At 45.4% G+C, this 24979-nt stretch overlaps 1 long non-coding RNA gene across 1 annotated transcript in view; it reads right to left on the reverse strand.

The window, feature by feature from the left end:
* The window catches only part of LOC138988564 (uncharacterized), a 41777-nt gene extending 27829 nt beyond the window's left edge, over nucleotides 1-13948 (reverse strand). Inside the window, exon 1 of the long non-coding RNA XR_011464837.1 lies at nucleotides 13889-13948. This is a non-coding gene — a long non-coding RNA (uncharacterized lncRNA). The remainder of the gene's footprint in view (nucleotides 1-13888) is intronic.
* Between the last annotated feature and the right edge of the window lie 11031 nt (nucleotides 13949-24979).

Raw genomic sequence — 24979 nt, forward strand, 5'->3', positions numbered from 1 at the left:
ACCAAAGCAGTTGTAAAATGAGAGCTGGGAGGAAGCTTACCAGTCAGTCTGATCTGGGAAGGACAGAATCTGGGGCCCTTGGAGCCAAAGTGCTTGGGGTCTGAGGCGGAGCCTTGAATTCCTGATGCTGCACAGTTCTGTGTGGTGGGGATTTTCTGGGGAGGGGTCTCTGGCCTCCTTGAGTGTGCTAAGGTGTGTGGACTTCTCTAGAACATGAAGCATCACTGATCTAATCACTCCCTCCCTTCAGCAAAGAGTGTGGTGGAGAAGTCTCAGAGGAACATGAGACCCAGAGGAGCAGCGCCTAAATGCTTCTAGACCTCGAGCTTCCCGGTGACTCTGGATGGCGGGTGGGATACCTGTCCCCTCCCCTTGAAAGGGCAGATGAGACAGAAGTAAATAGTTTGTATTTCTTCACAGACAGGAGTAATCTACTTTTATTATTCACTCTCAGCTTCAGGATATACAGTGAGGAGTCTACAGTATAAAGAATTATAACCAGCCCAGACTCCCTGACTTTGAATAATCCATTATAAAGTACAGTTTTTTTTTTTTTTTAATCACAATAGTCTTATCTTCTGTTTATTTCTAAGCTGAACAGAAATGCCCTAAGCTACACCCCAGCTGTGGAGTTTTTAGACCAAAGGCTACTGTTTTCTTCCTGCAGGAACCCTGGGGTGTTTGGGGGTTAAAAGGCCTGGACCAGCCATGTGTGTTTAAAAAACAAGGCTGATTCCGCAGCCGGCGGCTCCAGCCTGACTCCATCCTGCTGTTAATGGAGGACAGAGGACCACTTATAGCTTCCTCTTCACCCCATAACAAATAGCCCGGTGCTCCCCCAGGCCTTCCTGCCCCCACCCGCACTGCCCTCCCCGTGGTGGCAGCAACAGGCCTGTTCCAGTCTGGTTTCTCGGCAGGCCCTGTGATAAGGCCCTGACTAACCATGTTAGCCCCAAGTGGGCAGGCTGCCTGGCCTCTGTCTGCTCTTTGGCTACTTCACAGCCGCTGGGCAGGGTGGAGTCCCTTGTCCTGTAAACAAAGCTTGTTCCAGCTTTGAACACTGGCTTGTGTGATTCCTCTTCTGGGCAGGACCCCTTGACTGCTCTAGCCTAGGTAGGTTACCTCTTTGTTACATTCAGTTAACTGATATTTGTTGTGCACCCTTTAAAAAAAATTCTGTATCACAGCCTTCAGGTACACAGTTTAGCTGCGCATAGAGCTTTCAGGCACACGGTTTATCATCATCATCCCTTATCATAATTCCCATTTACCAGAATTCACTCTGTCCTCAACTTAGTACTAAGCATCTCACGTGAAATATTTTACAGACTCAGCACGAGAGTCCCATGAAGTTAGCACCATTGGTATCCCATTTTACAGACATGAAAACTGAGGCATTTTTTGTATTCTCCTTTCGTAGCTTTTTATCACCCTCTGTGATCCACCATGTGCTTATTTGGTTTCTTGTTTCATATCTGGCTCCCATGTTATATCATAAGCTCTGTGAGGGCAGGGTTTTCCCCTTCTGAGGTGCTGGAGAGCTGGCATGACAGTGTCCAGCACCCAGGAGGTACTCAGTAAGGGCTCACTTGATGGTTGAATAAGATACAGGAGGCTGTCACTTGTCCATAGCCTCACAGCTCGTCAGCAGTGAAGCTGGAATGGGAACCCAGGGCAGTGGGCGCAGGCACTGTCAGCAGCAGCACCTCTCAGCTGGGTGGGTCCTCTTCCCCAGTCAGACCTTCAGCTCTGTCAGGCAGGGCCCCGGTTTTCCCTGAAAGGGCACCCAGGCTTTGGAGTGGGACCCACCTGAGTTCAAATAGTGGTTCTACCACTCAGTGGAGTGACACTTGGAAAGCTGTGTGTCCATTCTGAACCCGAGGGTCCACATTATCTGAAATAGGAAAAATAGTGCCTACCCACATGGGTTGTTGTGAGAATTGTAAATAATACATGGGTTTCCTGGTTTAACGTAGGTGCTCAGTGAAATGACGGCTAGCATGAAACTGGGCATTTCCTAACCTTTCAGGAAGCCAGTATACTGTGTTGAAAAGACCTAGGAATCCGTTTATCGTCTTTTATTAGATTGTAACACTAATACATGAGTACATGCTCATTGTAAGAAACAAACAACTCAGAAATAAAAGGTAGAAATTTCTATATCCTTCTCTGACCCCAAACCCATCTTTCTTCCTCTGAAGGCACGACTATTAATAGTGGTGTGTAGGCACTCACCCAAATAATACATACTTTACATAAAATTATACTAGGCATATATAATTGTTCCGAACTTTGTGCTTTTCAGTAGCCTATCTCCGGGGACTTCCCCCGTCCCTGCTTTCAGGTTGACTTCAGTCTTCTCAGTGGCCACAGAGCGTTCCTGTTGTGCTGGACCGTCGCTTACGTAACCGTTCTTCTACTGATGACCTGTAAGTTGTCTCCAGTATTTCTGTATGGCAATGAATATTGGGATTTTGGGGCTTTTTAATCTATTGCTGAGAAACAGAGCCCTTAAAACTTAGTGGCTTAAAATAGCTTCTTATTTCCTCAAGTTTCTATGGATTGAGTGGTTTTTTACCTTAGGTGGTATTGTCAAGGTGGGGGGTTTGAAGTGGTGTCACTCACATGGCTGGCTGCTGGTGTAGGCTGATGGCTGGGAACTGAGCTAGGCTGGCGTCAGGAGCACCTTGGCTCTCCTCTAAGTGGTCTCTACATGTGGCTTGGGTTTCTCACAGCATGGGACTGGGTTCCAGAATGTCACTTCTGCCACATTCTGTTGGTCACCTCCAGTCACAGGGCAAGCCCAGATGCAAGGGGGCAGGAAACAAGCTCTAGCTCTTGATGTGGGAATGGCCTCTGTGCCTGTGCAGAGGGCGGGGAATTCTTGGGGTCCCCTTTTGGGATTGGTTACACATTTATGTAGGTTAATTTGTAGAAGGGGATTGTTCGCTCAAAGCGCTCGCACATTTCTGATCTGGATAACTAGAGCAAAATTGCCTTCAACAAAGCTGTAACCTCATGCACTCTCCTCAGCAAGAAACACGAATGTTCATTTCTCCGAACTTACTTAGCATTGAATATCATCAGTTGTTTTCTTCTTTGTCCATCTGGTGGGTGAAAAATTGTATCTTGTTTTTACTATTAATGGTATTGAGCATCTTTTTAGACTTTCATTCTTCTTTCTACTTGAGAGTTCAATTTGGGGATGTGCCCACAAGTGTCCTATCCCTCTGGCACCATCAAGGAAACAGGGAGATGGTTTGAGGGGCTGAGGGTCAGATATGGCATATAAGGACTCTGATTCTGGGTCTTATCAAATAGCTCTGCTGCCCGTGACCTGCCTTTGAGGGAGAGGGTTTCATGGTGTCAGTGAGAAAATTTTGTTAATCCTGCACTGTCTTCAGGCTCATTACTGACTTAGATGAGTTTTCAGAAGGCTCTGCAGTTCCTAGTAAGAGAATATTTTACACTTCACTGGAATTGTGAGACTAGCCCTGAACTCTGAGCCCACCAGCTGGGCTGAAAAGCCCATTCAGTAATGAGGAGGGAGTGGGATACAGGCAGCCAGATCAGGGGAGTAAAACCTCTATTTAATGCCCTCTTGTTAAGAGGCTTTTCAGGCTTTTTCCATCTAGTATTCCCACTTCACCGCAAAAAGAAGATAAGAAGATGTTGGCGATGATACCTTTGATGGGTTAGTCTAGGGTTTAATTCAGAGATACTCTCTGGTCAGGATCACTCCCACTGCTTTTCCAGCTTTGAATCCAAGCTTTGTCTCCTGGACTTTGTACACTAGCATGTTGGGATGGTCTTGGTCCCGACATGACCAAAGAGGTAGAAAACTCTGGCACAGACTCTGGCTTAGCAGGGGAATAAAATAACTTAGTATGGATCACATACTGTGATGTCTAGGGGTAGAGATGGGAATGGACTGGAATCAGGACTGAGCCCAGGACTCTGTCTCTTGGATCTCCTCTGCTCGCCTTTGACTCCTGTGAGGCGTGGGGTGGTTGCCTGGACCCTCATCCTCGGGGTTCTCAGTTCAGAGTGCCTGTTTCAGTCTGTGGGTCCCTGGCAGGGCCCCTGTGGCGCATTGGCTCTGGCTCCTCAGGGCCATTTTCCCATCCCAGATGCCTGCCCTTTGGCCCAGAGAGCCTGGCACAGTGGTTGGCAGAGGCTGGGCAGTGTGTTCCACCACAGGCCCCATCGTTTGGAACCTCACCTTGAACCTAGAGAAGGAGTAGAGCCCAAACCAGTGCTGACAGCTGTTTCGTGAAGACAGAGGAAAGGACCTGGCGATGTCAGGGACACAAGTCCTCTCCCTGGTTCCTTTGTGGTACGTTATCACATGGTCATTCCTTTAGGATAGAGAATCCACCATGGGGGAAACTTGGGGATCCAACAGCTCAGGTAAAGCCAATTCACTTCATCCCAGGACCAGCAGTGGCAAACAGAAAATTGCAGGTAGCCTAGGAATAATTACAAATAATCCCAAAGCCTGGCTTTCATTCCTGGTTTTGGTCAGTTTTTTGCCTTCATGGGGTGGGTGAGGATGCGGCCTGATGCTTCTCCTCCTCCAGCCCTCCTGCCCTAAAGGAGGTGGCCGAGTGGCCGAAAGGCCCAGATGAGAGGGAGGGCAGGAGCTGGTAGAGGGCCTCCTTTCAAAATCCACTTACAGGATGAGTATTGTAAAATCGGTTATCTTTATTGCAAACTGTGTGGGTTTAAGTCAGGGGTATATATTTTCTCCAACCACAAACTTAAACAGTTTGGAGAAGTGAAATGTCCTTCTTGGCCCAGTGGGGCGAACAACCCTGGGATGTGTTAACGGTTCCCGACGGGGTTATTACCTTCCTATTAATCCCTTTATGGTTTACTTTTTTGGTTTTGTTTTGTAGAGAAAATTCAGGTTAAATATTTATTGTAGAGGAAAGGAACGCTGCTCCCTCCTCCTTCTGCTTTGTCGTTGCTAGCTGTCTATTAGGCAATAACATGCAAACAGGATAAGCTCTAAGAGGCACCAAGTACCCTATGGGAAGAGTCTATGCCTGGACCCTCTAGTCCAGTGGCCCGCTCACCAGCCCAGAGGTATCCTTTCTGAGAGAGTCCAGTCATATAAAAATGTCCCATATACCCATTACTGAATGATGACATATTCTTTTGTTTAAAATATTAATAAAGCAACTAGAATTTTCCACAGTAGCAGCTTCAACAATGCCTCCCTAACCCCCCGCCCTCATCCTCCCTGAGCTAAGGCCACAGAACTAATCTGGCCTCAGCTCCAGTCACACTGCCTCCAGCGGTGTACACATATCTGCACGTTCTCTTCCCAGTGCTCCCCATTCACCAGGCACCATGTTGCAAACAGCTTCCTAGCTCGCTTGATCAAAAAATGGTTTTGCTCAGCATTCTTTGACAACCCCTACCCCACTCGTTATTTGCCACTGGGCTCCAGACACCCCACAGTTTCCAAAACTAAAGCTCATCCTCAAAGGTGAAGATTCATCACTACCAAAACTGCACCAGGAGATAGTTGGATGGCATCGCTGACTCAGTGGACATGAGTTTGAGCAAACTCTGGGAGATAGTGGAGGACAGAGGAGCCTGGCTTGCTATAATCTGGCAGAGTCGAACATGACTTAGAGACTGAACAGCACCAACAACAGCTGCTCCAGAGCTGCTGGTCAGAACCTGAACCAACGAACGTGGCACACAGGGCAGGACTCTACTGGGGAGCTTCCGTGTTGCCCCCACGATGTCACAGGCCCTGTGGGGGCCCTGGGGATGAAGTGTTGGAGGATGCACAGCCACCTTCCTGGCAGAGCCTCATGCCATCCTGGGGCACAGGCTTGGCTGTGACATAATTAATTGTGTGGGTCTCAGTCCTGTGGAGATGACTGTGAATGAACTACATTCATTTTAGACATAAAAGTTCCTCTGTTTTTTTTTTAAGTCACTTGTTAGCACTGTGCCTTAAAATGCAGCAGCAGAGAGACATGGAAATAATAATAGTAAAAATCCTTGCTTACCCATGAGCAGAAATAACTGCAGAGCATAGAGGTCAGGCTGTGTCCCAAGTGCTTCTAATCTTTATCTCACTGATCCCTCAGAAGAGCCCTCTGAGGTCGAGCTGATGTTACAGGAGAGTAGGTGGCCTCAGAGAGAGATGGGAACTGCAGGGCATGGAGCTCAGTGCAGGCAGTGTTTCACACCTGTCCCTCTGCTTCCTTCTCCCTTAGGCCCTGTGGAGAAGCACTGCCCACCTGGCAGTGTCACCCATCCTTGGGCAGTTTGTTGTGAAATAGAAGTATTTTTTTAAAGTGAACGATGAACTATTTCTAGAAGAACCTTGAAGAAACACCTCCCTTAGTTTGTAGTAGAGACAAATTTTGTTCACACCACTTTCAGTTGTGCAGAGAAAGTGTAGCTTCTTTTTGATAGTAAAATATACTTTATTTAAAAAAATTTTTAGTCAAAGTATAGTTGATTGACAACATATTAGTTGCAGGTGTGTAGCATGAGTCAGTATTTTTATAGACTACACCCTGTTTAGGGTTACTGCAAAATAATGGGAGGAAGTACAACTTCTATATTTAAGGCTATAACTGGTAGAAGCCCCTGCCCTACACCTGCCTGCTGGGTGGCAGGAAAAAAAAAAGCCAGTGCAGCTTATGATGGAGTCTGAACTTTTAAACAGTCTCTTGAGGTTTCACTCAGTCTCTTTTCCCTGGTCCAGGAAGATGTGCAGGGAGGGTCTTAGGGGAATTCACGGTGTAGACTCAGGGTTCCTTCTGTCCTGTGCCTGCCCGTGGGTGTGAACTGGCTGGTGTCACACAGGACTGATTGAGAGTCCTCTCGCTGGGTCACCTTGGTGTCTGCTGTGTGTTGAGTTCATTCCTGCTCAGCTCAGATAGCGGCTGGTAGGACATCCCTGCTTGCCTGTGTCACCTTCGGTAGATTCTCCACCAGGTTTTCCATCTGGCCCTGGGGAAGAGTTCCACCCTCAGCCCCTGGCTCTTTACTGACTTTGTCCCCTTGTAGGAGCTGAGGAAGCTCTGACAGCCTGCCAGACCCTCTCCTCTGGCCATGCTATTTGGCTCACTTATCTGTATTGGAAACTTCTAGAAGCTGCATCAGAAGTAGGGCAAGAACCTCCCCTGCTCAATGTGCTTTCCCCACCCAGTCTAGCTCCCACCTCCTCTCCGAGAGAAAACTGAGACTTACATGCCTACATCAAGCACCTCTTGATGCTTCTGCTTGACGTCTTCTCCCCACAATCCTTTGGGCAAGAAAGGATGGGCCCCTCTTTTCCTTCCTCTCCATTCTATTCATTTTCCCAACTCCAGCTTCATGGCTACATCTTAATGGCCAATGGCAGCGAGAGATGCCTCTTCACACCAGTCGTTTTCTCCAGAGAAATGATCATTTCTAACTTCTTCAGTCTTTTCCTTTATGTCCTTCAAGTAGATGTTTGTCAAGGATTGTGAAATCATTTTTGACCACCTCCTTTTCAGTCTCGTTTTGATGAGTTAGTTCCCTCCTATGCATCAGTGATTTTGTTCTTGGCCACAGAACCTCAGGGAAATCCAAGACGTCAAGTCGCGTTTGATGCATGGTGTCCAGAGCCTTGCAGTACAATAAGAATGTAGCCATACACTCCATTATGAGCCTCTTGACCACCCTGGAGGGTGGACAGGTGAAATGAAGCTTAAAGAACTTAAGTTCTTGAATAAATCAAAGTGAATTGAGCTGATAAAGAAGGTCATGGTAGATGTTGAATTTGCGATGTTTCCAATTTTAGATTTTTTGTTCTTCTGTGGATCTACCACATGTTCATTTGATGTTGATGTTGCTTGGCTTGTCAAGTTCAACTTCCACATTAGATAGATAGGCTTATGTTGATTAAAACTTTTTTTAATCATTTAATTTTTTAAATATTTCCACGTTCATCTTTTTTGAGATGCAGAGGCCGCCTTCATAGAAGAGGGTGTATTTTCAGAACCAAAATGTTCCTGGTTCATAGATGGAACCAAGTAGGTCAGTATTTTATGATGCCTTTTGACTTCCAAATTCAATCCCAGCTGGACAAGTCAGCAGGGAGTGCCACTTCCTGAAATGTGTCCTTATGCTGATTGTTAATAAAGAAGGAGCAGTGGCAGGAGGTGTGTGTTCCAGGTCAGAGAGGTTGGGGAAATGGCTCAGCAGAGGGAACCAGGCTTCTTAACCCCTGGACCTCTCAGCTCTTGAACTGCACGCACTATTGTATTAATTCCAGGAGGGACCATCATACATAGTAGTATTAGTCAAACGGATTTTTTTAAATTGAAGTATAGTTGCTGTGTAGTATTCTATGTTACAGATGCATGATACAGTCATTCACAGTTTTTAAAGGTTATCCTCCATTTACAGTTATTATAAAATATTGACTTTATTCCTTGTATTGTACTCTATATCCTTATAGTTATTTTATACATAATAGTTTGTAAATCTTTTCCCCTATCCCTGTAACGCCCCTTCCCCCTCCCCTCTCCTCACTGGAAACCGCTACCACCATTTGTTCTCTGTATCTGTGAGTCTGCTTCTTTTTGTTATATTCACTAGTTTTTTGTATTTTTTAGATTCCTCATATTAGTGATATCATACGGTGTTTGTCTTTCTCATCTGACTTATTTCACTTAGCATAATACCCTCCAAGTCCATCCATGTTGCTGAAAATGGCATATTTTGTTCTTTTTTTTATGGCTGAGTAGTATTCTATTCTATATATAAACCAAATCTTCTTTATCCATTCATCTGTTGATGGATACTCAGGTTGCTCCCATATCTTGGCAATTATAAATAATACTCTTGCGAATATTGGGGTACATGTATATTTTTGAATTAGTGTTTTTGTTTTTTTCACATATATACCCAGGAGTGGAATTGTTGGGTACTGTGGTAGTTCTCTCTTAAATTTTTTAAGAAGCCTCCATACTGTTTTCCACAATGACTGTACCACTTTATGTTCTCACAAACAGTGCACAGTGGTTCCCTTTTCTTCACATGCTTGCCAACATTTTTTATTTGTGTTCTTTCTGATGACAGCTGTTCTGACACATGTGAGGTGACATCTCACTGTGGTTTTGATTTGCATTTCCCTTATGGTTAGCCATGTTGATCATCTTTTCAGATGCCTGTCGGCCATCTGCATTTCCTGTTTGGAAAAATGTCTATTCAGTTCTTCCACTCGCTTTTTAATTGGGTTATTTGTTTTCTTGCTGTTGAGTTGTATGAGCTGCTTATATATGTTGGATATCAATCCCTTATTGGTCATATCATTTGCAGATATTTTTTTCCCACTCAGTAGGTTGTCTTTTTGCCAAACTTATTTTTTGATGAGCATTTTATGAAACTCCTGTTGCATGGAACCCTCTCTGGAAAGTGCTGACCTAGAATGAAATACGTAGAGGAAAACAAGGAACTCATATTATCTTAGTATTTCCTTGTGAGCAAAATCCGTGGTCCCTGAGTCGGAAAGGGAGCCTGCAGGACAGAATAATTTTCATCATCATTGTAGACCGAAGGTCACAGTGCTTTATTGTTCTGGCCCAACAAGTTCTCTTCCACAAACAAACGAGCACCAGCTTCCCTATGCCTCTGACAGAAGCATCTCTCTCCTGAAGAAGGTGTTGGTGTTATGCTACTTGGCTTGGAGGAAAGAGAGGGTCTGTTCAGTTGCAAGAAGTAAATATCCTTCAACCGTCCCCTCATCTACCCCTACATCAAACACTTTAGCTCTCCTCCCACCAAAACAACACTCCAGAAGGAAGAGGTGAGGGGAAATGAACAGGAATTTCAAGAATTTGCCTGACACTTCTTTCTTTGCCCTAGTACCATATTGCTTTAGACTGCAAATATGATCCTAGCCGTGTGAGATTTGAATGACAACTGGAATTAGTTGGAACAAGATTCCACCTCTGTTTCGTTGTCATGTAGCCCCTTTAGCCAAGGTCTTAGAGATGGTAGGATTAACTCCAGCAGGAATTTGAGTTAACTCTCCCAGGTTGTGAGCTAACAACAATTGAATGGCTCAGTGAGCTTTTAAGCGCTTCAAGAAGGAGCTAGGCCCTATCTTCCAGCTACTCTGGAACTGTAGATTGGGTTGGCTTTTCCAGTGAACAACCGAAATGCTTGGGATGAGGGGTGGAAGGGTCAGGTTAGAAGGGCTCTGAAAGACTCTATAGATGAGAACAAAATCTTGCCCACCTGGGAAAGACCTCTTGTGCTATATACCACCCCCTAACAGATTTATATGTCTGAGGTATGAAACCAGCTCTTGGAGAAGCAATGCTATAAAAACAAAGCCACAGAGGGTATAAATTTGCTGACTGCACAAGCCATAAATCAGTGCTTAGGGGGTCCGGAGCCCTGAAGAGGCCCAGTGCCCGCTGAATCAAGGACGGCCCAACTAATGGGACTTCTGCTGGGCCGCTCATGTCTACTGCAAAGTAACCAAAGATTCCCCTCCCCCCAGCTTCCCCCACCATCCTCTGTTTTGGAAACTTAGATACTGTTGACAGAACCTGGTGATGTGTGGGGTTTTTCCATTTCTGAAGGCCACCAGTGCTTCTCGGAACACCTGCCATATGACCCTGGCTGTCTGGAATCATTTTCTTACTGTTTCATATCTGTTTTCTTCCGAGATTCTTGGCTTAAAGATGTGGCTTTTGTCTTGTCTGTTTCTGTGTGCTGCACAAGAGCTACTGGCTCCTCTGCATTTAATAGATGAATAGGTGACACTTTGAAAGTGTGTCTGACCTGCCCATTGACCCCTAGTCCCTGAGAAGTGCCCCCTCCCTCATCAGAGGTAGGTCTGGGCGCCAAGTTTATTCTAGGGGACTCTATTCCCCTGGCTGTAAGAGGTAAGTTGCTGATTGATGCTTGACTCCTCAGCTTATCTCTCATGGGTATTTGGGGGCTGGGAATCAGACAGTAGTTGGTTTCCTGTAGTCTTGAAAGGGGCATGTAAAACAGGAGCTGTGAATCATCATTGCCATCTTCTGTGCATGGAGAACAGAGGGAGGAGGTCTGCCAAGAGAGGAGAATGGAGCAGATGTGCAGAGAGCAGCACAGACAAGAGGCCACAGAATCAAAGAGAGAGGAAGGTGCCTGTCCTGAGTCCCACTCATTCTCCAGGTTCTGGTTCCTGCCCCTCATGAGACCTGGATTCTCCTCCTGCCTTTGGTTCTGAGAGATATACGTGAATCCTTAAATTCATCTTCTTTGCTTCAGCTAGTTTGAATGGGTTTCTACTTCTTGAAACCAGAGGGCCTTTAGTAAGCAATATGAAAAATAATTGATCCTTGGTTGAATGCCCAGGTTATTTCATCAGTACATCTTACTGACTTCACTTTTAGAATACATCTGGAATATGACCATTTCTCCCCATCCCCGGGTGGCAGTAGTGGTAAAGAACCTGCCTGCCAATGCAGGAGACATAGAGACGTGGGTTCGATCCCTGGGTTGAGAAGATCCCCTGGAGGAGGGCATGGCAATCCACTCCAGTATTCTTGCCTGGAGAATCCCATGGACAGAGGAGCCTGGCAGGCTACACTCCATAGGCTTGCACAGAGTCGGACATGACTGAGTGACTCAGCAGCAGCAGCCCCATCCCCATTGCTACTAAGTCTCTGTTATCTCATTTGCATTGTTACAACAGCCTCTCTACCATCTCCTTCCTTTCACTCATGCCTCCCTACAGTTTGTTCTTCACCAAGCAGCCAGAGGGGCAGAGGGTCCTTCCATTCATCCTTTCATGAATAAGTTGTTTTTTCCCCACAAAGCCATTAGATAGGACAGAGGAAGGTTGATGATTGTGTGTCTGCAGAGAGTTCCTGTGGTCCAGAATGAAGTCAGGGCCTGAAAGGAGGGTGTCTATTCATAAAGACTGCCTGACTTGAGTCCGAACCCAAAAGGATGATAAGGTATCCAAGGAAGAGGCAAAATGAATAAGGTGTCCAAGTGGTACAGGGAGCAACTTCATATAGGAAGATCAGAAGACAGACCTGGGTGGGAGAGGAGGGTGCCTAGGGGGAGGTGTAGACATACATAATAGGTATACACCCTGTTATGGGGTATCAGAGTCCAAATAGAGTGAGGAACTTGCCCCCGTGGGTTGTCCCAGCATGAGAGTCAGAGGGTAAGAAGGGCCTCTGGGGGAAAGGATGGTGATAACAGATTGGTAACATCAGAGTGATCAAATAAGCAGGTTTATTAGGACTAATGAGAGTCAGGCTTCACAGTGTCAGAGAAAAGAGTAACAGTTATGGAAGGGATAAAACTTAAGTGAACCCTGTGGTATTAGACTAGAATTGGAGATATCTGTCAGAACTCATGACTTTCAGTACATAGATAGGTAGGTAGGGTAGATAGATAGACAGACAGACAGATGTAAATGTCCACTGTCTCTGACCACTGAGGGCCTGGGGACAGTGACACTTCAATAGCAATGACCACACCTAGCACTCACATTTTGGCTCACATCATTTCCCACCAGCAGAAACTAGGACTCCTTGGAGAAATGGCTGATTCCTGGATTAGGGCACAGAAAGTACAAGAACAGCCTAGAACATCTTTTTGTGCCAGAAAACAAGTAGATGCCCAAAAAATCATGGGGAAATGTTACATGGACAAAGAAGCCAGTTTGAAGGGGCTTCTGTTGGCCAAATCTAGGACCATTTAAACAGCAACATAAATAGTGACAGTGATCAGTTATAACCCAGACTGAATTAGGAGACCCTGACTCCATGCTAATATAAATTATAAATGAATACTTACATAGTTTTAAGTATTCTCCCCATAAGACATTTTCAATTTCAAAAGGGAACAGAGTAATTTTACAGTGAAGTCTGGCAGACATCACATTAATCAAATGATCAAAGCATTACCGGCAATGGGATAGACTGAAATCATGTGCCACTGATAGGATATCAGTCAGCTTTACTTCTCTGTATTCTTGCTAAAGACATGTAACCAGAATCTAATCGTAAGAACCACACTGAAAGACATTCCCCCTAATAACTGACCAGTAATCTTCAAAAGCATCTAGGTTGTAAAGGCCGAGGACCTGTTCCAAATTGAAGGAGGCTCACAAAGTCTGATGCAAAGTGTGATGCTGAGCTGTCTCTTTGCCACTGGGTTCATCTGATCTAAGCCAGGCTCTCTGGGTCTCGCTCCAGGCTGTGGGTTGAGTCCAGGTCTGCACCATGTGTCTGCCTTCCTCCTTGGATTGGCAGGTCCCTGAGGCACATTGTTTTCATGGATGTAAAGCAAGTCATGCACAACCATATTTCAGATTTCTTCTCACTTCACATCTGGACTGTTTAATTGGCTAATGTAAGTCACAGGGCCCACAGTCAAGGGTGGAAAAACACACTCTGCCCTCCCACCCCTCCTAGACCTCCTCAGAAGGAGTGCAGCTGTAGGACAGTAAAGAATGGAGACCAGTAGCCCCTCCTCCTGGGGCTTCCCTGGTGGCTCAATGGTAAAGAAGACACGAGTTCGATCCCTGGGTTGGGAAGATCCCCTGGAGAAGGAAATGGCAACCCATTCTGGTATTCTTGCCTGGGAAACCCCGTGGACAGGGGAGCCTGGTGTGCTACAGCCCATGGGGTCACAAAGAGTCCGACACGACTTAGCAACTAAACAACAAACAGCAGCAGCAGCCCCATCTCCCACACTTGCGATGTACCTTAACGCTCTGCCAGGCTCACTGCATGGCTTGCAGGTCCCCATGTCAGTGTGTGTTAGTGCCACCCACACTGCTGAACCCCAGGAAAGTGCTTCACCTTGACTGATCAGTGGCTGCTAAATGCTTTTATATCCTTATTGGGGAGGAGACTAACATTACCTTGTGAATGTTCCTTGCCTATTCTGGTTCCAGGCAAAGGATGCCTCTCCGCAGTGTAAAATGTGTCAACTTTTGGAGTCATCAGTTTCATATCTCTGTCCTAAAAAATAAGCACAGGTGTAATTTTAAAAAGGGGGCATGAGAAAGGGTGATTTTTTTGGGGGGGGGAGGGCTTCACTTTGAAGCCTGCGGGACCTTAGTTCCCCAACCAGGGATTGAACCCATGCCCCCTGCAGTGGAAGTATGGAGTCTTAACCAGTGAACTGCCTGGAAAGTCTCCAAAAGGGTGCTTCTTACAGCAGGATTTATAAGAGTGACGAAGTAGAACCTCCTAAAGGTCCTTCAGCAGGGAAAGAGTTGAATAATGCTGGCATTTCCATAATAGTTAAGAAGAATGAAGTAGTCGTGTGTTCTCAGCAGTTTTGTTAGAGAAGTGGAACCACCAGGAAGTACCCTGTGTGTGTGTGTGTGCGCGCGCGCGTGCATGAGAGAGAGGGAGATGGGAGATGAGATTTGACTTTATACTATTGGGAGAGATGGTTGAACAGTCTTTGTAAGGCTGCAGTCTCTTCATCTGATGCAGGAGCTTGAAGCCCACCAGGCAGGCAGGTAGAGTCCAGGAGCAATGTAAATAAAGTGCGGAGGCTGGTGGGGGTGGGGAGTCGGGGGATGGCAAGGACCAGCGGGATTTCACTGAAATCAGTCTCCCTACCTCCAGCTTCTCTTTCAGGAGAAGCTGATGCCCTTCATCCCAGAGCCAGACACGGAGAGGGCAGAGCAGCTGTAGGTCAACAGATCAATGGCAATATGCCTGACCCAAAACCCTGCTCTCACCTTTTGAGAGTTAAAAAGAATATGGTCACTATGTGACATCTGCCCTCCAAATCTGAATGAAACTTCCCTGTCCCAGCCTAACCTGAAACACGCTGGGAAGGGAGATCCCAGAGCTTGCCTTCAACCTTGTGAAATCTCTGCATTATAAAGCCACCACGCTGCTGCTGCGCAAAGATTTCCAAGACAGTTGATGTGTGAAAAATGCAAATTGCAGGGAGACATATGTTTTAAAAAATACTTCCACAAAAATTATTTCCATCTGTACACATATAGATAGGTATAAGCATAGAGGGAGATTTGGAAAGATCAGCACTGACCATGGTTATCTCGGGAAGGATATCGTAAGCAGGGAAAGGGGTTCTAAGGGGGCTTTGAGTTACCTGTATTCAAGTGGAACTGAAAGAACATTGAAAAGAAAAAAATCCCTTTCTGTGTTAGTCACTTCTCAAATCAAGGGAGCTTTACTTCTCTCTCAGGGCTCTAGTGCTTCAGTTCAGTTCAGTCGCTCAGTTGTGTCCAACTCTTTGCGACCCCATGGACTGCAGCATGCCAGACCTCCCTGTCCATTACCAACTCCCAGAGGTTACTCAGACTCATGTCCATTGAGTGGTGATGCCATCCAGCCATCTCATCCTCTGTGGTCCCCTTCTCCTCCCACCTTCAATCTTTCCCAGCATCAGGGTGTTTTCCAGTGAGTCAGTTCTTCACATCAGGTGGCCAAAGTATTGGAGTTTCAGCTTCAGCATCAGTCCTTTCAATGAATATTCAGGGCTGATTTCCTTTAGGATGGACTGGTTGGATCTCCTTGCAGTCCAAGGGACTCTCAAGAGAGTCTTCTCCAACACCACAGTTCAAAAGCATCAATTCTTCAGCACTCAGCTTTCTTTATAGTCGAACTCTCACATCCATATTACTGGAAAAACCATACCTTTGACTAAACGGACCTTTGTTGGCAAAGTAATATCTCTGCTTTTGAATATGCTGTCTAGGTTGGTCACAACTTTTCTTCCAAGGAGCAAGCGTCTTTTAATTTCATAGCTGCAGTCACCATCTGCAGTGATTTTGGAGCCCAGAAAAATAAAGTCTGACACTGTTTCCACTCTTCTCCATCTATTTGCCATGAAGTGATGGGACCAGATGCCATGATCTTAGGTTTCTGTATGTTGACTTTTAAGCCAACTTTTTCACTCTCCTCTTTCACTTTAATCAGGAGGCTCTTTAGTTCTTCAGTGTTCTTTGCCATAAGGGTGGTGTCATCTGCATATACGAGGTTATTGATATTTCTCCTGGCAATCTTGATTCCAGCCTGGGCTTCATCCAGTCCAGCGTTTCTCATGATGTACTCCGCATATAAGTTAAATAAGCAGAGTGACAATATACGGCCTTGACATACTCTGTTTCTCTATTTGGAACCAGTGTGTTGTTCCACGTCCAGTTCTAACTGTTGCTTCTTGACCTGCATATAGGTTTCTCAGGAGGCAGGTCAGGTGTTTTGGTATTCCCATCTCTTTAAGAATTTTCCACAGTTTGTTGTGATCCACACAGTCAAAGGCTTTGGTGTAGTCAATAAAGCAGAAGTAGATGTTTTTCTAGAACTCTCTTGCTTTTTCAATGATCCAACGGATGTTGGCAATTTGATCTTTGGTTCCTCTGGCTTTTCTAAATCCAGCTTGAACTCAGTGGAAGTCAGAATCTCAATTACTGGACTTCCAGGAAGGTCCCATAAGTCATATTTTAGATTCTACATATAAGTCATATATGGTATTTGTCTGTTCTGATTTTGTATTACTTGATATGATAATCTCTGGGTCCATCCATGTTGCTGTAAATGTCATTATTTTATTCTTTCTATGGCTGAGTAGAATCCTTCGTGTATATGTACCACATTGTCATGATCCATTCCTCTGGCAGTGGGCATTGAGGTCGTTGCCATGTCTTGGCTATTGTAAACAGTGCTGCTGTGAACGTAGGGGTGCATGTATCTTTTCTCTGGACATGTGCCCAGGAGTGGGATTGCTGGATCACATGGTAACTGTATTTTTACTTTTTTAAGGAACCTCCGTACTGTTTTCCATAGTGGTTGCACCAATTTCCATTCCCACCAACAGGGTAGGAGGGTTCCGTTTCTCCACATCCTCTCCAGCATGTATTATTTTTTGACTTTTTGATGTCCATTCTGTCCAGTGTGAGGTGATACCTCATTGTAGTTTTGATTTGTGTTTCTCTAGTAATTAGTGATGTTGAGCATCTTTTCATGTGGCTGGTACAATTTTTGAAAGATATCTCTCACAAGAACTTTGCTAGTGTTACAGACCCTGGCCCCCACCCTCACCCCTGGAACTATTGAAAGGCCTCTTTCTGAATATGATCTCTGAGGGGTTTATTCAGGACCAATAGTCTCAGCTACTTTTCCAAAAAGTAAAACTAATAGATAGCAAGTGTCAAGCATGCCTACTCCTTAAAGGCAACCACGTTCCCAGGCTCAGGGGACACCATCCCCCGTGGAGCTTCTCCATGCAAGTCTCTCCCTCTCTTGTTCTGGGAAAGCGCTAGACTTTCTCCCTTTGGGCAAGTCTCTCCCTTCTTTTATTTTCTGTTGAAATTCCATGCTTCAAATCTGGGGGAAGAAGTATCTCATCATTTAAAATGGATTGGAGTTCTCCTTCATTCCTTAGGTCTCCCTTCAAGGCAGGACTTGCTTGCTGTCCAGCGGCAGGGCTGTCAGCAGGCTGCTCCCAGCTCCTCACTCCCTCAGAATCTACCTCTGCTGCTGGGAACTGTCCCACCCCAGGCCATGCCCTCCTCGGGGTGGCCTACATCTGGTGGCCCAGGGAAGTGAGGATCTAAAGGCCTGACCCCTCCAGCCTGACAGGGATGAATCTGGTGCACCATTGGCTCCAGAGCTTTCTGCCAGGTTGGCCTTGCACTGGACAGGCCTGCACTGCAGCTTGACTTCTTCTCCTCTGCGGTTCTGCTTCTGCCTCCTTCCTTTTGTAGATGCTGACCACTAAGAAACATCTTGCACTCCAAACTCCACATCTGTGTCTGCTTCGGAAGAACCTCACCTGTGACAGTGTGTCCAGGGGATGGTCCAGCAAAACACACGATAAGTTGGGGTTTGGAGCAGCCTCACTGATCCCAGGGCTGACAATGAGTGGAGGTGGAGCCAGGCTGTCCCTGGGATGAGATGGTGCCCACTGTTAACTCACCTGCAGGTAAAGTGGACGATGTACCAGCAGCCATGGAGGTGTTGGGATTTCATGGGGCTATATGGATGAAGGGACTGGATGGCTGTTACTCAGCCCCACTGATGCTGTACAGAAAGATGATGGACAACTGTTATCAGTAACAGGCACTGAAAGGCAGATGTGAAAGCTCAAGTGCCTCTCTCTTTTATACAAAGATGTTATAATCTCCAACAGAGGGCAAAGACCCAAACCTTAGTCAGTTTAGTTCAGTGGCTAAACTTCAAAGAAAGTGAAATGCCCAACCAACCACGTCTATCATGCTGAAGTCGAGACCCTAGAACCCTGACAAGTGGGATACAGACATCCCATGTGGGGGCCCAGAAGGTTGTGAGTTCTCCAGTTCTGCTGAACCTTCGGAGCCTGCAGAAGTGGCCCAGCCCTCCCTAGTAAGGCTAGCATTGTACTGGGCAGCAGTGCAAGGATCTCTCTCCTGAAGGCAGCAGGTGCCTCTAGGATTTGTCCTCCCCTTCCTTCCTGGCCATTAGGCCTGAAATTACAGTTAAGTCGCAGCATAACCCAGTGAGGGATACTATGGCTGGATGTGGGAGGAAAGGGCCCATCCCACAGGGTTGCAGGATGGAACTGGCCAGGGGAGCATGCATGGGCCTGGATCTGAGGGTGTCAATCAAAGGAACAGAATGTAACACTGAGCAGGAAAGAGTTTGACTTTAGTGTGCTCTCCTGAGACACAGGACCCTAGGAGATGGTACTGACTCACTTCTAGAATGCTTCCAGAGGCATAGAGAAAGTGACCACCCCTTGCTAAGCAAAGTTGACATTGCCAGAATTGCCATGGCAAATGATGGAGGAAGGGGTGAAAGGACTCCAGGGAGTAGGTATGCTGACATAGACTGACTCAGCACAGCCAGAACACCTGCCTCCTCATCTTCCACAGGAGGGCTCAGAGGACACAGCAGTTGCCAAGGTGTGAAAAGGATATGCTGTTGAGAGGAACCCCAGCATCACTCAGAGTTCAGTGATGGCTTTCCTTTACAGGCCAGGACTAAGGGTAAAGCGACTCTCTGAGACTTTGTCTCTCTAATAACTATGGTAGTGATAGAATCTCCCAAATAATAGAGGTCAGAGACAGTGCTTTAAACTCCAGAAGCCAGGGGACCACAATGATCATGACAGCTGGGAAAACTGAAGTGGCAGCAAAGGGTGCCTGACAGAAAGTTATGGAGGGGGTTGGTATATCACAATGTTTCTGGGGCAAATAGCTCAATAGTTGATAAGCGTGCTATCTAGCTTGTACCAACCAAAGAGATCAAAGGGAGATGAATTAGAGACTGGGGTCCAATAAAAAGACACAATCTTTTGCCCTGTTTCCAGACCTAAGCCAGTATTTAGACCTGAAAGCCCCTGACTAAAGAGGTGACTTGGTCTCCAGAAAAAAGAACCTGTAATACTGTGACATGTAATACCCCCATCCTTCCTTCAGAGAGGTCACTGCACTGGGGAAATGGGAATACCTAGATATCTGAGGACTGTTAGAGACAGGGTCTGCACTGACACCTGAAGTGTCCTAATAGTTTCCCTTTGAGGTGAGGCTATAGGTGTCCACATAATAAATGGGGTCCTGGCCAAGATCCAGCTTATGATGGGTCTGCCAGCTCCTACCATTACCAACAGGCACTTCCTCCCCATCCGACCCCATCTCCCTATCCTCTTCGTTCAGAGTCTCTTGAGAATAGGGCCAGGGTCTTTTAAAAAATATTTTCTTTTATTGGAGTTTAATTGGTTACATTGTTATGGTGATCTCTACCATATAGGACTAGGGTCTTTAAATTAACCCCACTGTCTGGCATGATGCCTGGCATGCATCACAGGGTTGGGGCTTGCTAAATACCAGATTGCTTGAACCTTTTCTTAACCACTGCCAACACCATACCTCCCCTGGAGCTGAACAGCTTTTCACATTCATTCTTCACATTTGGAGCTTTAACCAATATTGACCTTACTTATTATTTTCTGAAGTTTTTATTTTGAAATTATTATAGACTTGAAGTTGCAAAAATAGCACAGAGCAGTCCAGTCCATTGCTGTACCATTCAGTGAACTTCCCCAGTGGTAGCATCTTACGAAGCTATGGTACATTGACAAACCAGGAAATTGATGTTGGTGTAGTACCATTAACTAGGCTATGGATTTTGTTCAAGTTTCACCAGTTTTTTTTACCTGCACTTTTGTATATGTGTGTGTACACTTTGTGTATGTGTGTGGTTCTATTAAGTTTTTGTCACCTTTAGAAATTTGTGTGACCACCACTATGATCAAGATACAAAGCTGTCCCATAACACAAAGCAACACTTGCTATTCCTTTATGGTCACACCCTTTCCCCATCCCTAGCCCTGGCAACCACTGATGTATTCTTCATCTCTGTAGTTGTGCCATTTTGAGAATAGTGTGTAGCCTCTTGAGCTTAGCTTTTTGAATTCAGCGTGGAGTGCTGGAGATCGCCTCACAGTGTTGAATCTGTTCCTTTCCCTGCTGGCTGCTGTGCTGTTGTGTGCAGTATCACGGGATGTTTTTCTGGTCACCTGTTGAAGGACATCTTGGTTGTTGCCACTTCTTGGCAATTACAAATAGAGCTGCTTTGAACATTTATATATAGATTCTTGTGTGAACTTAAGTGTTTTTGATTTCTCCAGGATAAATGCCTGGGAGAGTAATTGCTGGGTTATAGGGTAAGTGTGTTTAATCTTATAAGAAACTGCTGAGCTCTTTTTCCAGAGTGACTGGACCATTTTACATTCCACCACTGGCGTATGAGAGTTCCGCATCCTCACCAGCACTTGGTAGAGTTGGTATGTATATTTTAGCTGTGTTTAGTTACCTTTGTGGTTATCTTTGTGATTTTAATTTGCATTTTCCAATCGAACACATTTTCATGTGCTTATTTCCATCCGCATAATCTTTGGTAAAGTGTCAAAAACTTTTGCCTGTTTTCTAATTGGATCCTTTATCTGCTTACTGTTGAGTTTATTTAAAGAGTTCTTTTTATATTCTCGATATAGGTCCTTTGTTGGGAATGTGATTTGCAGATATTTTTTTCCCAATATGTGGCTTGTCTGTTCATCTTCTTTTATTTTCTTTTCGTCTTTTCATCTTCTTAACAGAGTCATTCACAGATCAAAAATTTTAAGTTTTGGTTGAAGTCCAGTTTATCAGTTGTTTGCCTTTATGGATTGTGATTTGGTATCAGGTCTAAGAACTCTACTAACTCTAGCTCTTGAAAATTTCTCCCATGTTTCTTTCTAAAAGTTGTATATTTTGCATTTAGATCAGTGATACATTTTAAATTATTATATAAAGTGTGAGATTTAGCTGAGTTTCATTCTTTTGTTTGAAAAGTGCTCAGTCGATTTAGTTCTTTGGCCCATTTTTTGATTGGGTCGTTTATTTTTCTGGAATTGAGCTGTAGGAGTTGCTTGTATATTTTTGAGATTAGTTGTTTGTCAGTTGCTTCATTTGCTATTATTTTCTCCCATTCTGAAGGCTGTCTTTTCACCTTGCTAATAGTTTCCTTTGATGTGCAGAAGCTTTTAAGGTTAATTAGGTCCCATTTGTTTATTTTTAATTTTATTTCCAATATTCTGGGAGGTGGGTCATAGAGGATCCTGCTGTGATGTATGTCAGAGAGTGTTTTGCCTATGTTCTCCTCTAGGAGTTTTATAGTTTCTGGTCTTACGTTTAGATCTTTAATCCATTTTGAGTTTATTTTTGTGTATGGTGTTAGAAAGTGGTCTAGTTTCATTCTTTTACAAGTGGTTGACCAGATTTCCCAGCACCACTTGTTAAAGAGATTGTCTTTAATCCATTGTATATTCTTGCCTCCTTTGTCAAAGATAAGGTGTCCATATGTGTGTGGATTTATCTCTGGGCTTTCTATTTTATTCCATTGATCTATATTTCTGTCTTTGTGCCAGTACCATACTGTCTTGATAACTGTGGCTTTGTAGTAGAGCCTGAAGTCAGGTAGGTTGATTCCTCCAGTTCCATTCTTCTTTCTCAAGATCGCTTTGGCTATTCGAGGTTTTTTGTATTTGCATACAAATTGTGAAATTATTTGTTCTAGCTCTGTGAAGAATACTGTTGGTAGCTTGATAGGGATTGCATTGAATCTATAAGTTGCTTTGGGTAGTATACTCATTTTCACTATATTGATTCTTCCAACCCATGAACATGGTATATTTCTCCATCTATTAGTGTCCTCTTTGATTTCTTTCACCAGTGTTTTATAGTTTTCTATATATAGGTCTTTAGTTTCTTTAGGTAGATATATTCCAGAGGGGTGGTATGGGGAGGGAGGAGGAGGAGGGTTCAGGATGGGGAACACATGTATACCTGTGGTGGATTCATTTTGATATTTGGCAAAACTAATACAATTATGTAAAGTTTAAAAATAAAATTAAATTAAAAAAAAAAAAAAAGTGCTCAGTCGTGTCCGACTCTTTGAGACCCCATAGACTGTACACTGTCAGGCTCTTCTGTCCTTGGAATTCTCCAGGCAAGAGTACTGGAGTGGGTAGCCATTCTTGGACCCAGGAATCGAACCTGTATCCTTCTGCATTGCGGGCCAATTCTTTACCATCTGAGCCACCAGGGAAGCCCATTCTTTTGGTTATGTATTCCTGAATTATTCCAAGACTGTTGGTTTGTTAAATGCTCTCATTAATTGGTTACCTTTTTCCACACAGCCATCTTTTTTACTCCCCCAATAGTAAGACTAAAAGTAGGGAGCACACCTTATGTCTCTTGGCATCTCGTTCTCAACTTAGTATTCATTCATTCATTCAACAAATATGAGTTAAATACTCAATATGTGCTCATTATGAGAAAGTGCTCATTATTAAGAACTCAACTAAAATTATGCAAGGTGCTTAGAATACACCTGAGCTCATAGAGCTTATAATCTAATGGAGGACAAAGTCCATACACAATCAAAAAAATGTCTAGTTAATATTGTGATAAAGTAATTGAAAGGAAAAAGAAAACCTTACAGAGGTAAAGACCAGTGAGGGGAGAGGACCAGTGAGAAGTGGTTAGGGAGAGGCACTCAGGAGAAGGTCGCCCTTAGCTAAGACCTCACAACAGAGGAGCCTGGCATGCTGCAATCCATGGGGTCACAAAGAGTCAGACACGACTTAGTGACTGAACAACACAACAACAAGACCTTACAGTCTTAAGACCTGTGACACTGTTGTGACTACAATCGAGCAAGAGGGGTGAGAAGCCGTAACACTTTTTTGGTTCATCCATCTCTATACCCTCTAAATTGAACAGCTTGAAAAAGCCACCTGAAAGTATGTATTGTTTTGTATTAAAAGGTACAAAATGGATACAGTGCAGTTACATCTCCTGACACAGAAAAGTATCCTCAACATATTTATTGTTCAGTAGAAAATACCAGTTTTAGGAAATTCTGTACCATTGCCCCTGTTCCTCCTCCATACCATCCTTTAGCCACCGGAGTCCCCAGACTCCTTTCCTCAGTAACAGGCAATGAAAAGGCTCCAGATAGTTGAGAAGGTTCCAGGTGGTCTCCTTTGGTTATTGACCCTCTGAGCTATGTCATGGGCCACCCACCTCTGCTGCCCTCCACTGTTTCTGATTCTCAAGTCTTCCCAGTAAGAAGGCTTCCCTCGTGGCTCAGCTGGTAAAAAATCTGCCTGCAGTGCAGGAGACCTGGGTTTGACTCCTGGGTTGGGAAGATCCCATGGAGAAAGGAACGGCTACCCACTCCAGTATTCTGGCCTGGAGAATTACATGGACTGTATAGTCCATGGGATTGTAAAGAGTCGGACATGACTGAGCGACTTTCATTACTATGCTATTGCTACCTGGTGAGAAAGCAGGTATACCAGCTCACAGGGCTGGATGCTGAGACTTGGCCGGCCAAGGCGCCTGGTGAACAGGAAGTGGATCCCACCAATGCCCTGTATGGGGCAGAGCCCAGCGGCAGCCTCCTTCTCCAAAGGTTGTCTGCAGCCCAGCGTGGTTTTGTGGTTCCCCTTGGATTTTGGATGTTCATAAAACAAGCTGCCAGCTGCCTGCCTGCCACGTGGGTGAGGCTCTGTGGGAAGAGCGCCTTGCTGGAAGCAGGGTGGGCCGATAGGGCCTGACACAGCCAGCCAGACGGCCTCTTGGTCAGCTACATGGAACACTTCCCCAGGTTGGGGAGGGAGACCCAAACTACCAACTCAGGGCCTGGTGGCAGATGAGGAGGTGGGCAGGATTACACAGCCATGTCTCTTTGAGGTTCTCAAAGGGCCTCCCCCAAGGCCTCCCAAGGCTTTCATCCTCCCCTGTCCCCTCTCGGCTGTACCCGTCTCCTGTTCTGCCCTTTGGCATTCAGATCTCTGGAAGCCTGGCAGCACTTAGCACAGGCTTGGCACAAAGTGGGCAGCCTCCATCTTTCCAGGACACTCTCAGCCTGTAGATGTTTGGGGAGGCCCAGAGACTGGGGAGTGAGGCTTGAACAAGTTCTTTTTCTCCTTTGGGTACAGTTGACCAGTAAGAACTTTGGGGCAGAGACATAAGTTGTTGCTTTTAATGTGGGGGGAATCAGATCTCTGCTGGAGGACCTGGCAGGGCCTCCCTTGCTTCTGGGGAGAGAGTGATGGAGTCCACGCACCTTGGTCCTGGCACTCTGGGAATGTGGCCTGCCAGCTCTGGGGCTGGGGGGCTGTTCCAGCCCTTGGGTCTCTGTGTTACTAAACCTTGTGGTTGCCCTGGTGATGCAGATTGAATCTCACTGAGCCCAGTTACTTATTAGCTCTCCCCAGACTTGATCTGACTTGAGAAGGCAGTGTTGCCTCCTAGCATTTGGTCTGCCTACCCAGACCCATTCCTCTGGGTGGGTGGTGGGGGAGAGATGTTTCCCAGCTTCCGTCCACAGACATGGGGACAAAGGCCACTGAAGCTGGGGTGGGACTCAGCCTTTTCTTGCACTTGACACTGCCCTCAGACGTGACGTTTGTTCCCCAACACCTTGCGGTCCTTTCT

The sequence above is a fragment of the Bos mutus genome, chromosome 7 (genome assembly GCF_027580195.1).
Source record: "Bos mutus isolate GX-2022 chromosome 7, NWIPB_WYAK_1.1, whole genome shotgun sequence".
In the NCBI taxonomy this organism is placed as follows: Eukaryota; Metazoa; Chordata; class Mammalia; order Artiodactyla; family Bovidae; genus Bos; species Bos mutus.